Here is a 12,709-nt window from a genome sequence, read left to right on the forward strand (position 1 = left end):
GCTGATTGAACTACTGTGAACCGATAAGTGATAGTGTATTTGTTGTGACATTTGTAATGCCCCACCACCCGGTTTGTTTCTCTTCTCTTATCTACATCGCTCACAATGCAGATTCCAATGTTATGTCATTCATCAGTGATCTTGTCTCACGTCAGCAGCATATGGTAACGTCTGTTTCACATTGGGGTGAGACGTTTTACCAAAAAATGCATCTAGCTCAGCCATCGTTTGAAAACAGACCTATGTTTATATGAACTTTTTCACTCAAAATGGCCTAAGATATCGTATCCTAAATTTTTTACCTTTCCTCGTGAATCACTCTTATATGTGTGTATATATATATATATATATATATATATATATATATATATATGTAAACTTAAAAAATATAGGTTAGGTATGCAAGACTTGCAAACCAAGGGATGTTCCCCAGGCGAATTCATTCCTGTTAAACTGTGTGTCTTAAAAGTCTGAGATAAACAAAAGATATTCAAGCAAACACATAAAAATTAGAGAATGTAGTAAAGATAAGCTTGGTTCCAAGACCGCTTTGGAATCACTCATGGACCCCTAGGTATCCACGACCACAGGCTGGGAAATACTGGTTTAGGTAATTCGTAGCTAATAAAATGTTAACATGTCTCACCTGTATCTGAACATAGGGACCTATGATAAAGTTTCCAGAAATGCCACATCAAACATTTAATGACCAGCAATGCTGAAAAGGTACAGTGTAGCATGGACCAACCTCCTGTGGAGCACCCTGGACAACGACTCTGTCAGTAAATTGATCTACACAACTGGCTTCATATGGGTGAATGACGAAAGTCGTAGTTTTCAAGTGCCCCATAATGTATATTATGTTTATTAACACTGCCAGAGTTCGAAAAGTTGCCTTCCCAGAAAATAATATGCTTCTCAACATTGAACCATTTTCTGTAATACCATTATGTAATCACTCACAAAAGACATTGTGGAGCTGATAATCTCTTTTTGAGAATTCTTGATGCAAACAGATATATTATATGATAGGCATGATATTTCCGCTGTCTGTAGCCAATTGATATTGACTTTTCTGCAGATTCACAGCAACAGCAGCATCATTCACTTTTGACTTCTCTTCATGCATTTCCTATTCTTCACACATCCATACTTACATAGCCGCACTTTCAGTCATTTAAAGTCATATATGTCATTAGCATCTCAAGTTAATTGTTGATCATTTCACATGCTAATCTATAATTTCTCCTGCATTCACCTAGTATTAAAAGCATGTCCACGTCAAACTGTGCCATATTTTTCTGTCTATAAGAGCTCAACGATTGAGGAGGTCAGAAGCAAAGGAGTATAAGTACACTTTAGTTATTTTTAAGAAAATGTGATTGAAAGTTATTAAGCTTTTGTAAATTGCGTAAAGTTGTAATTTTAATTTTAATGTTTGGTGTGGTTAAAAGAAACATTAAGTAACTTTATAGAAATGTCTGTTATTCTTTACAAATAACATTCAGTTTTGGCCTTAGGAATTGCGGGACATGATTGGAAACATTATTCAGGGCCCCATGGTCACAGACAAATTCTCTAGAATTTGTACCGGTAAATATAGTTTATTATACAATTATATTTCTATTGAAATTAAAGAATTTGACCCTTGGCGCAACAGCCCATGAAGGACCAAGGTTCACCAGCTGGCTGCTGGCCTTACGTCCACTTGCTTCAGCATAGATGAATGATAATCCAACCAGTAAGGATGTATCGTGTGGTTACCAAAATGATCCCCCCCCCCCCCCCCCAGTCGTTATAACTGGTTTCCGTAACCGGATTTCGCTACCTATCATAGCTTTCGAAATTCACATATTCCCCTAGCCATTATAGTTGGTTTCCATAACCAGTTGGATTTTGCTACCTATCGTAGCTCCCCAAATCCATCACTTACTGACACTTACTGAAATTTCATAGGGACTCGAACCAGCACTTATTCTGTAATGCGAGTCCAGGCATGTTGCCTTAGACCACAAAGCTATGGTGTGGGACTTATATCTCTATTATTCAATGAAAATCAATCAACATGCATTTAGAAAGTCAATGAGACTTAGTGGAAGTTAAGCATACATGTAAACAAACAACATGTGTGGAGTGTCGTTTCAAATTTAGTTTGAAGCGATTTCGCATAGCTGAGACGGTATTCTTTAAGACCCTGATCTCATATTGGAACAATTCGTATTCTTTCCCATCTTTTTTCTATGATGAAAATTGTGTGTTGGATCAAATCGTATTATGTACAACTCCCAAGATATGTCAGATCAAATCGTATTATGCACAACTTCCATTAGTTAAAATCTTAAATGGACAGTGTTGGCCAGCGTGCTGTATCTTCCTGCCATTATTGAGTTTCCCGCTGTTTTACAACATTGTGATTATCAAGATATGTACAATAGCAAAATCTATTAAGAGCAGTAAGGGAATCAGAGAGAGGAGAGGTGGTGCCCGAAAGAGAGCACTATATGTAGCTAAGAAGAGGGAAGTAGTGTAATTTATCTCTAAATTAAGAGCAAGTGGTCTACACTTGTGGAGTAACGGTGAGCACGTCTGGCCGCGAAACCAGGTGGCCCAGGTTTGATTCCCGTTCGGGGTAAGTTACCTGGTTGAGGTTTTTTCCGGGGTTTTCCCTCAACCCTATATGAACAAATGCTGGATAACTATTGGTGCTGGACCCCGGACTCATTTCACCGGCATTATCACCTTTACTTCATTCAGACGCTAAATAACCTCAGATGTTGATAGACCGTCATAAAATAACCTACTATAAGATGGAGCAAGGGAATCACATTATAATAGAAGTAAAAGTCAGAGACTTTATTTGGCTTCTGACTTAAATATTACAAAGCTCTTCAAAATGTACAATTAAAGTGTTAATTACCCGACTTAAGAGTAAAAAGATTGTTCCCCCCCCCCCAATATTTCTCGGACAGAATTCAATAGGCTATTGGATTTTGTACACTGGCCAATGATGAATGCAGTTATTGCACACACATGCTGTTCCCAATAAGAAACTGCGATGATACATTGAAAAAGACTAGGCTCTTAGTCGATTTAGGCGCACATAAGCTTTGTGCCAATACGTTCCATAAAATTATGAGAACAGAACCTAATGAGACACAGTCATTTTGTTTCGACTTACAGCAACTGCAACTTGTCTCGAAACTCAGCATAGGTGAAGTATATTATTCAAGACAATTAGCTTTCTATGCTCTCTGTGTAACTGATAAAGCTTCACAGAAGCCAAATTTATTTACATGAAATGAAGCACGGGCTGGGCGGGCGCTATTCAAGTGGCATCTTTTGTCACTACATTTAACAGTGAATTTAATTTCGACAGTTCACCAAATGTATTAGGCTGTTCGCCGATGAATGTGATGGACAAAATAGCATGCATGTTGTACATGCTCTTGGTCTTTGGCGCCAAAGAAAAGCACGTCCTCAGGTTTCTGAAAATCTGTTAGTTTTTCTGGTAAGAGGCCATTCTTTTCTACCAGCTGACAGAGCCTTTGAGCTAGTAGAAAAGATTTTGCGTAAGAAGATTGAAATTCTTACTCCTGAGGAGTATAAGGCGATATATGAAACAGTGGGGACAGTAAAATATTTAGGTACAGATTGGCATGTCAGGGATTTCAAGCGCTTGGCTAATAAATTTCATAACCTCAGTGGCATAAAAGAAATGAAAAGAATAATGCTAAAGAAATGCGAGAAAAATGGGAAAGTGAATGTCACTTTCAAAATGGAACCTACATACCGATGTAATGATCCATCTAAATCATGTGCTAGTCTGATGAAACGTGGTATGTTCATGGATCATGTCAAAGTACCTCCGAAAGTCACCACCTGGAGATCATTCAGTGATGCCAAAAAATCTGATTTGCGAAACCTACTCAGTAGTAGATTCAGAGACAATTGGAAAGAGGTTGATTCAGTGAAATTGTATGATTTTGTTATTAATACAAATCAGATTAGTGAAAGTTAAAACAGTGAGAATGAAGAATGTTATTGTTTGCATGAAGAATCACGTATAGGTAGAATTTAAAATGTTAATGAAATTATGTGTCCAATCTAATACATTTTCCTGTGTTTATGCCACATTTCATAAATTTGTTACAAAGCTTACTTACTTAAATATTGCATTTTAATACAAATATTTACAACATATTTTTTATAATTTTATTATAATGCTTACAAAAATATGTAAAATTGTAATACAAGTGTTCACACATTTAGTAATTTTGTTATTAAAGCTTACTTAGATGTTGCAGTAATTAATACAAGTGTTCACACCATATTTCATAATTTTGTTATAGAGCTTAATAAAATACTGGTATCATCATCATCATCATCATCATCATCATCATCATCATCATCATCATCATCATCATCATCATCATATCCCTCACGTATTAGACCCTACAGGATCTGTTACGGTCTCATGCCAGTGCTTGCGTGGTCTTCCCAATTTCCTCTTTCCTCTGGGTACATAAGTAAGAATCTGTTTAGGCCATCTTGTGCGATTCATCCTTTCGACATGTTTTTTCCACTGAAGTCGATATTGTTGAACAAAATTAATTATAGGATCCATTTTTAGTTCCTGCAATATGTGCACATTTTTAGGTGTTCCAGCAAAGAGCATCCCGCTGTTCGTCGCATGAACCTCATTTCAGCTGTCGTTAGCCTTTGCTCATCAGCTTTTCTGATTGTCCATGCCTCGCTACCGTAAGTAAGGACCGGTCGAGCTAGTGTTTTATATACCTTTAGCCTTGTATGTTTCTGAACATGGGATGATTTGAAGACTGTGTTAATTACACCAGTGATTTTTATAAATTTAGATATTTTATTTGACATATCTTCATCAGTGATGTAAGAGAGGTTATAACCTAAATAGTTAAATGAATTAACTCGTTCAATTAAAGTATTATTTATCATGATCTTACTTGGAATTGGATTCTCTCCCGAAAATGCCATGACTTTTGTTTTCTCTTTTGAGATTTCCATATTGAAATCTGAGGCGATTATTTGCAAATTATAAATGGCTCTTTGTAAAGCTTCCTCTGTTTGAGCAATAATAACCTGATCATCGGCAAACATTAGTGTATCGAGAACTGTGTTTCGATTAATTTGAATTCCAGCGTGATGACTTTTTCTCCAAATGTATAAAATATGGTTCATATATATAATAAACAACAGAGGGGAAAGACCGCATTCCTTGTCTAACACCTTGGTTGATGGAAGTCCAGCTAGTAGTTCCGCGTTCAGTTCTTATGGCAATTTCATTTTGTTGATATAAATTATAAATGGAGAGAATGATTTGGTTTGGCACATTATCATAGCGTAAAATCTCTAAAAGTTTATTTCTGTCAACTCTATCAAAAGCTTTTATGAAATCAATAAAAGCTAAGTGGGTTGGAATATTAAATTCTCTGTGCTTTTCAATTAAAATCTTCATGGTGAAATAGCTGTCACAACATGATCTTCCTTTTCGGAACCCATTCTGTTCTTCAGTGATTTTGTTTTCGTAAAGATGTGATAGTTTATTTTTGATTATGGCTGTATAGATCTTATATCCAGAATTGAGAAGACTTATACCCCTGTAATTTTCACATAATTTTTTGTTTCTTTTCTTATAAATAGGTACTACAATGGCTTTTTGCCAACTTTCTGGGGGTTGTGATCCTGCCCATATATTGTTTAAGAAATATAAAAATCTATAGGTAAATTCTTTTCCAGCGTATTTAAAAAGCTCGAAATTTAAATTATCTTCGCCTGGGGCTTTCCCGTTTTTTAAACATTTATATACTTCAATGAGTTCATCATAAGTAATAATATCTGTTGTGTTGTTGTTGGAAGTCTTTAATGTAAGAGAGATGTTTTTGTGAAACCGTATATTTTTAAAGTAATCAAGTAGAGATTCGTTAGGAATAGGGTTTAGAACAACATTTTTTTTTGAATACGTACGTTAAACCAAAGGTCCCGGGTTCGATACCCGGCTCTGGAACAATTTTTCCCTCGAAATTATTCAAATCAGCTTTACAGGGAGTTATACCTGAAAATCTTGATTTGAACATTTTCTTTTATCTCCGAATGTATTTGCTTTAAAATTTTGAAAGTTTTGGGTCTTGGTAATGTTAAATCTCTTTCTAATCTTGAGACGAAATCATTCCATTTCTCTCTGTGTCGCTTTTTTGTTTCCTGTTTTGCAATTGCTCTCTTTTTTTTATAATCAATTTCATCTTCAAGTTTTTGTGTTTGTAAAAATCGGAGATATGCTTCTCGCTTATCATTTATCACCTTCTTGATATCCTCATCCCATTTCAGTATGCCTCTTTTTCTCTTCTGCTTAATAGTTTTTACGCCAATACTTTCAAATGCAGCCTTTTTTAAAATATCTGTTAAGTTGTTCCATTCTTCCTCTATATCATCCGAGATTTTGATTTTTTGAAGATATTCCTTTATTCTACAGTCATATAGCCATTTAATACTATCATCTCTCAATAAGTCTACTTTAAAAATAAGCCTATTACTTTCTTGCTTGGAATTTTTAATAGTTCTTTTATGCCATGGTGCTGGCATTTTAATAGGGGATACAAGTAAATAATGATCTGTCTCTAATTCAGGACCTCTACAAGCTTTGACATCTAAAACGAAGCTAAACAATTTTTGATTACAAATGACATAGTCAATAATAGATTGTGATCCTCTTGCTTGCCATGTATATGTGTGTATATTTTTGTGTTTAAAGAAAGAATTCATTACTTTTAGATCATTGTAAATCACAAAATCTCGTAGTCTTTGTCCATTGCTATTACAAGGTGTTTCGCCATGTTTTCCAATGTGAAACACCTTGATATAATAAGGTATACTGATATAATAAGGATTAAAGCATAAAGTATACAGGGTGGGCACAAAGTCCCATTACTCCATATTATTGTGTGTCATGAGAATAATGGGGAACATGCTGACTCTTTAGATACTTAGGTATACACAGTTAGTGTACAGTGGTTATTTTGTTTGTATGATTGAATTATGACCAAATTACATCAATAGTGTGCATATTTGAGGTATTTAAGATATTTAAGGGGGTAACGGAAATTTGTGCTCACCAAGTAGATGCCATAATTATTTAAAATTTATATTCAATTTGAGTTAGAGATCGACCCGGGTGGCCGCACGATCCAAAGTATGTCTCTTTAGGCATTTCAGTTCGAAGGGTTGAAAGTAAGAAACTCGCCGTTCCTTATCACTATTTTCCAGCAGAAAGCAATAAAAATTATTGATGTATCGTCCTACGTAGTATGCAGTTATAAAAACAACAGAAAAAACTGACAAATGACAGGGCACAATTCAGCATTGTTTATAGATGCAAATCGTATTATGTCACAAAATCGCTTCAAAACGTATTAAATCCACCGTGTCAGTGCAAAATGTATTAAGTGCAAACTTCAATTGACAATATCATGCATTAGAATAAACAATCAGTGTCGGTGTTTATTACATTTGATGTTATTTCACAGTGCCTAAAAAGTGACATTAAGATATTTAAAATTTTTCCATTATCTTAGCCGTGCAACGTTTTTTATGTTTCCTGTAAAATTTGTTTTTCTGCATTTAATACGATTTGAAACGACACTCCACATGTGTTAATTATCTTTAAACAGTTTAAATGGGTAGAAAATTCATCATCGTCATCAGTTAGCGCAACAACCCAGGATAGGTTTTGGCCTCTTTAACAACAACCTTCCATCTTACTCTGTCCTTCACCATGTTAGGGGTAGAAAATTACCTATTTTATTTACTCTGAAATGATTGAATGAAAATATTACACTTCTTTTTAATCAAAATGTAAGAGCAGCATTATTAGGAAATAATTCATATTTTTTATTTATATTAATTCTAAATATCATTTAATATGAATAGACAATAAAAAGATACAGGCCTCCAGTATTAGTATTACTGTCTTTAATGTGGAAAAGTCAGCTTACTTGTTTAAACACATTATTTGTCAATCTAATTACCTGATAACACCAATTCCACTTTAATCAATTCAATCGCATGCACTGATATACATTCATTGCTATCATGTTTCTAATACATTTATAACTTAGCACAATCCTGTCTAATTTGAAGTATAGTATTTACCAATTTATAACAGCTTAATCTTTTGATCATTTACTAATCAGTAAAGCTATTTGCAAAAACCAACTTTTCCATTGAGTTATTATTCAGCTATTATAATTACGTCGTTATTACTTAATAAATTCATAAATGCATTATTTTTAATTTTATTTATTAAAACTTCGACGTTATTAAATCTTAATTATGAAATATGGCTACCATTCTTACTTAGTTAATTATTAACTTTTCTAATAGCAGGAAAGTTTATTCGTTGTTGCTGCCTACCTCTTAGTGAATAAATTCGTTCAGTAACTATAGGCTTATTCTTATTCGAATTAGATTGTTCATATCTATTTCTATTAAAGTTTCTATGTGTCGTTTTACCTCTAAGAAAATGTTCGTCACCTTCATCAACCTCGTTGGTTGATCCAGCAATGCTTTTCCTTACAGTAGACGTTTCACTTCCTATCAAGCACCATGGACTTCCACCAGACTGTGCCACCAGATCTTCACTTGCGCTGACCTCATTGGTTGCTCCAAAACCACTCGAGCTCCTCGGATTACCCTCCCTGGTGACTACCTCAGCCTGTGGTACAGCTCCCCTAGCAGCATCCTCTCTGGCTCCTGTAAATTCTTCCAAACTAGATTTTCCTTCTCCACTCTTGTTTCTTCTATAGGGATTACTGTTAACATCGTTAGCAATTTTATTTAAGTAGATTCTTATATCATTCGGTTCTGTAAGCCCATCCATTCTCCAATTTGTTATTTTGGATTGCTTAAGCCCATTAGTAGCGTTACTCATCTGTTCAGTTCTCTCTACGCTTCTAGATTTCCTATTTCGTGACACACTTCTTCTTCTGTTTGCGTGATGTGGAGAGGATGACCTATTTCTATTTGTCGCCATTTTCTTATTACTATTCTTTTTGCAGCTGCTCAATACATCCTCAATATTTGAGGGATTCTATGTCGACTGTATTCCCATTTATCTTTATTTATCTTTCACTAAGATTGCTTTAAAGCTTTTAATGTGGGCTTCTTTTAACAATGGTACTAATTTCTTTCTTTCTCTCTTATTTCTTTCGTGAAGTCATTCTCGACGTAGATCTTAGATCCTTCTTTCTATGGAACCCTTTTAAAGCAAAAATGTAACTGTGGAACCCAGTGGAATATTAGTGATATATATATATGTATATATATATATATATATATATATATATATATATATATATATATATATATATATATGTTAAATTACGAAATGCATTTTTACCACTAACATTACACATTTTTATTGATGTCACATATTATACATATTTAAAAATTATAAATAATATTGTTGAACTATATTTGCTGTTATTACAAAGATTAGTAATCCTGGCTTAGTTTTACCACTAACATTAAACATGATTTTTGTTGGTAAATATATAACAAGTATAAATGAAATTAAGTCCACTTGCATTGTTAACACTGTTTTGAAATTCATACTAACATTCAGGTACTTAATTTTTTTTCAGAAAAAAAAACACCTATTTGAAATAGATCAAAGGGACGAATTTTTTTGTTGTTTACGCCTGCATATTTCTTTAATACCAGGTTTAATGTTGGAAAGCTGATGTCTCATGTCCAGTTCTGCATCCAGTTTGTTTCGGTATTTAGTTTTGATAAACGTATTCACTGAAAACCCAGTTTCACATAGGTAAGTACTTACAACAGGAAGTAGAATTGTGATAGCTTTCTTTGATAAAACTGGATACTCTCTTCTCAGGCTGTGCCAAAAATCCACCACAGGGAGGTTCTTACACGAGGTTGCAGGGATGAATCAGACGTCACTTCCAGTAATGCTTCATATCCTTCAAAAGCGAGGGAAGAAGGTTTTTTTCTTTGATATCAAATGGATATTTGACTCACAAGTTTTGAGAATTGTTTTTACTTTCCTGTTCTGGAAAATACTGCTCTACAGTGTGGCGCATATTCTCCAAATGCTTTACAAATTCTTCATTGATTTCATCAAGTTCTTGGAGAGTTTCTTCGTTCTCCTCACGGAAATCTTTCAAAGCAGGGAAGCTCTCCAATTCACGGCCAGCTAGACTTCTCATCCAGAGCTGCAATTTTTTCTTGAAAGACCTGATTTTATTTTCTGCATTGAATATATTAGCACAAAAATTGTGCTAGATAGGCAAATCTCAAGAGCCATTGATTGTCACTCAAACAATCGTCCAACTCGAAATGGTGATCAATGAAGAAAGCCATCACCTCAGCCTTAAGTTCGAAGAGTCTACTTAAAGTTTTTCCACGAGAAAGTTATCTCGCTTCTGTATAGAGAAGCAGAGATTTATGAGGGATTTATGTCGTCACAAATTTTTTTGAAGTGTTTTGAATTTAGTTTTCTGGACTTGATAAAATTAACGATTTTTACTGCTTCATTAAGAACATTTTTGAGAGACACTGGAATTTTTTATATGGCCAAAGCTTGACGGTGCAAAATACAAGGACTGATTTTGCAATTTTTTGCAACTGACGTTTTGCATGATACTGCACCAACTCTTTTCCCAACCATTGTCTTTGCACCATCCGTGCAGACATGAACACAATTGTCCCATGGTATATGATTTTCTTCAAAGTACTCACTAACAAGTCTGAAAATTTCAGATCCTGTTGCATTAGCTGGCAGCGGTTTACGTATTAGCATATCTTCTTTAATAGCACCTTCATAATGTTAATGGACGAACACTAGAACAACTGCCAGATCTGCTACATCGCTTGACTCGTCTATCTCTAGTGCAAATTGACATGATCTCAGCCGACGGTTTAATTCTTCCTTGACGTACTGTAAGCTGCCATATCTTGAATGCGACGAGCCACTGTGTCATTTGAAAGCGGCATGGAAGATAATTATTGTTTAACCTCCTTCTCATTGAGCATGCACTTAACCATGTCAATTGCGCAGGGTTTTATTAATTTTTCGGCTATTTTGTGGGACTCGCCTGCCTGAGCCACTCTGTACCTTACAATGAAAGATGCCTCTGTTGCTTTTTCATGTGTACTATAAGATGACTGAGCTAAGAACTTTTGTGAATTTAGTAACTCACGACGTTTTCTATCAAAGAAATCAATATTCTTGTCATGAAACTGAGTATGGTTTGTTTCAAAATGGCGACGTAATTTTGAAGGTGCCATCGAATTATTAGGTAAAATTCTGCCACATAATACACACTGAGGGCAATTTTTAGCATCCATGAAGTCCAAGGCTAAGTAACTCTCATTATGTTTACGTTTTTTAATTACAGGTTCATGTTATGTTTTCGATATTGGCTCCTTCACATTTTCAGGTGACGAGAAGCTATTTTATAAACCTGGTGTTTCCATTTCGCCTTCATCAGACCCACATACTTATTTAGGGATAGTTGAAGTTATAGTGGCACACTTGGATGTTGATTGTTTTAATGATCTGTTTTAAGCCACCGATCCATGATTCAGTGTCACTCTGTATTAAAAAAAAGTAGAGTTAGGATCGGTATCACTCTCCATTAAAAATACGATGACGTAGCGCGCAATAATCGGTCTTGCCCTCTATTTACATAATTCTGAAGAAGGGATGACAAAACTCGCACAATTTTTCTTTAAAACATTGGCCTTTTTCGAATATTATTAAATAAACGTTGAGACACAAAATTAACATATAACTCACCTTGAACTTCAAAATAATATTCATTCTTCTCCAAAAGAAATTTCCTGTGCTTTCTTGAAGGAACGTCAAAACAACTCTGCGAAATATCCTTCACAGAACTTTCAATTAACTTCGTATACAATTTACACCTCTGCATTATTGTTGAAAAATGTGTTAGCTGCAGACACTTAAGTTATTTCAAGGGCACCTATTATTATTATTTCAACAATTTGCATTAATGATTAGATTGCCGTAAACGGTACCTATTGTTGTCTGATTATTGCCAATAGAATGGCTGAATAGTTCTGATCTTATTCTTTTTCATGTTTTTATAACATTATATTTTAGAGATAAAAAGTAAATAATTTCACATAAGGAATTGTGCGGAACCCCTAAGAGTTGCTTACGGAACCCCGGGGTTCCGGGGAACACACTTTGAGAAACGCTGCTTTAAGTTGACTCGCATTAGCAATAATGTGTTCTTTGATAAAATAACTGTTTAATTTCATGACAATTGTTCTACTCTTTCCAGGCACCAACCCTATAAGCCTTATTTATTGCACTTACAGCCAAGTTTAGTCTGAAATATTTAAGTTAGAACGCATGGTGGAAATATTCAGATTGTCAATTAATATAGATAAACACAATATAATATTTGTTACTCAGTCAAATGACAAATCAATGTAAAATAATGACTTATGTTATATGGTCGTTAAGTTTTATATACATGAATTACAAATTGCAAATGTTTTCGCCCATTCAGGCATCTTCAGGCACAATTATACAATATCTCAATATCAAACTGTGTAGCCATTATATTGGTGGTAGATAAACTGTTTAAGATTAATGATGTACAAAACATCTCCATAATTAAAATGTAATATTACA

The 12,709-nt window shown here is 34.6% G+C and overlaps 1 protein-coding gene across 12 annotated transcripts in view; it reads left to right on the forward strand.

Annotated features, from left to right (window-relative positions):
* LOC138700107 (T-complex protein 11-like protein 1) overlaps positions 1 to 12,709 on the forward strand; it is a 137,149-nt gene that overhangs the window by 101,322 nt on the left and 23,118 nt on the right. For 2 of the 12 annotated variants that reach the window (XR_011332205.1, XR_011332207.1), the window contains one exon: positions 4,657 to 4,758. The exons of the other annotated variants lie outside the window; for them this stretch is intronic. The gene's annotated coding sequence lies outside the window, so the exon portion shown is untranslated. The remainder of the gene's footprint in view (positions 1 to 4,656; positions 4,759 to 12,709) is intronic. 12 annotated transcript variants of the gene reach the window in all.

Source organism: Periplaneta americana, chromosome 5 (assembly GCF_040183065.1).
Source record: "Periplaneta americana isolate PAMFEO1 chromosome 5, P.americana_PAMFEO1_priV1, whole genome shotgun sequence".
NCBI classification, from domain to species: domain Eukaryota; kingdom Metazoa; phylum Arthropoda; class Insecta; order Blattodea; family Blattidae; genus Periplaneta; species Periplaneta americana.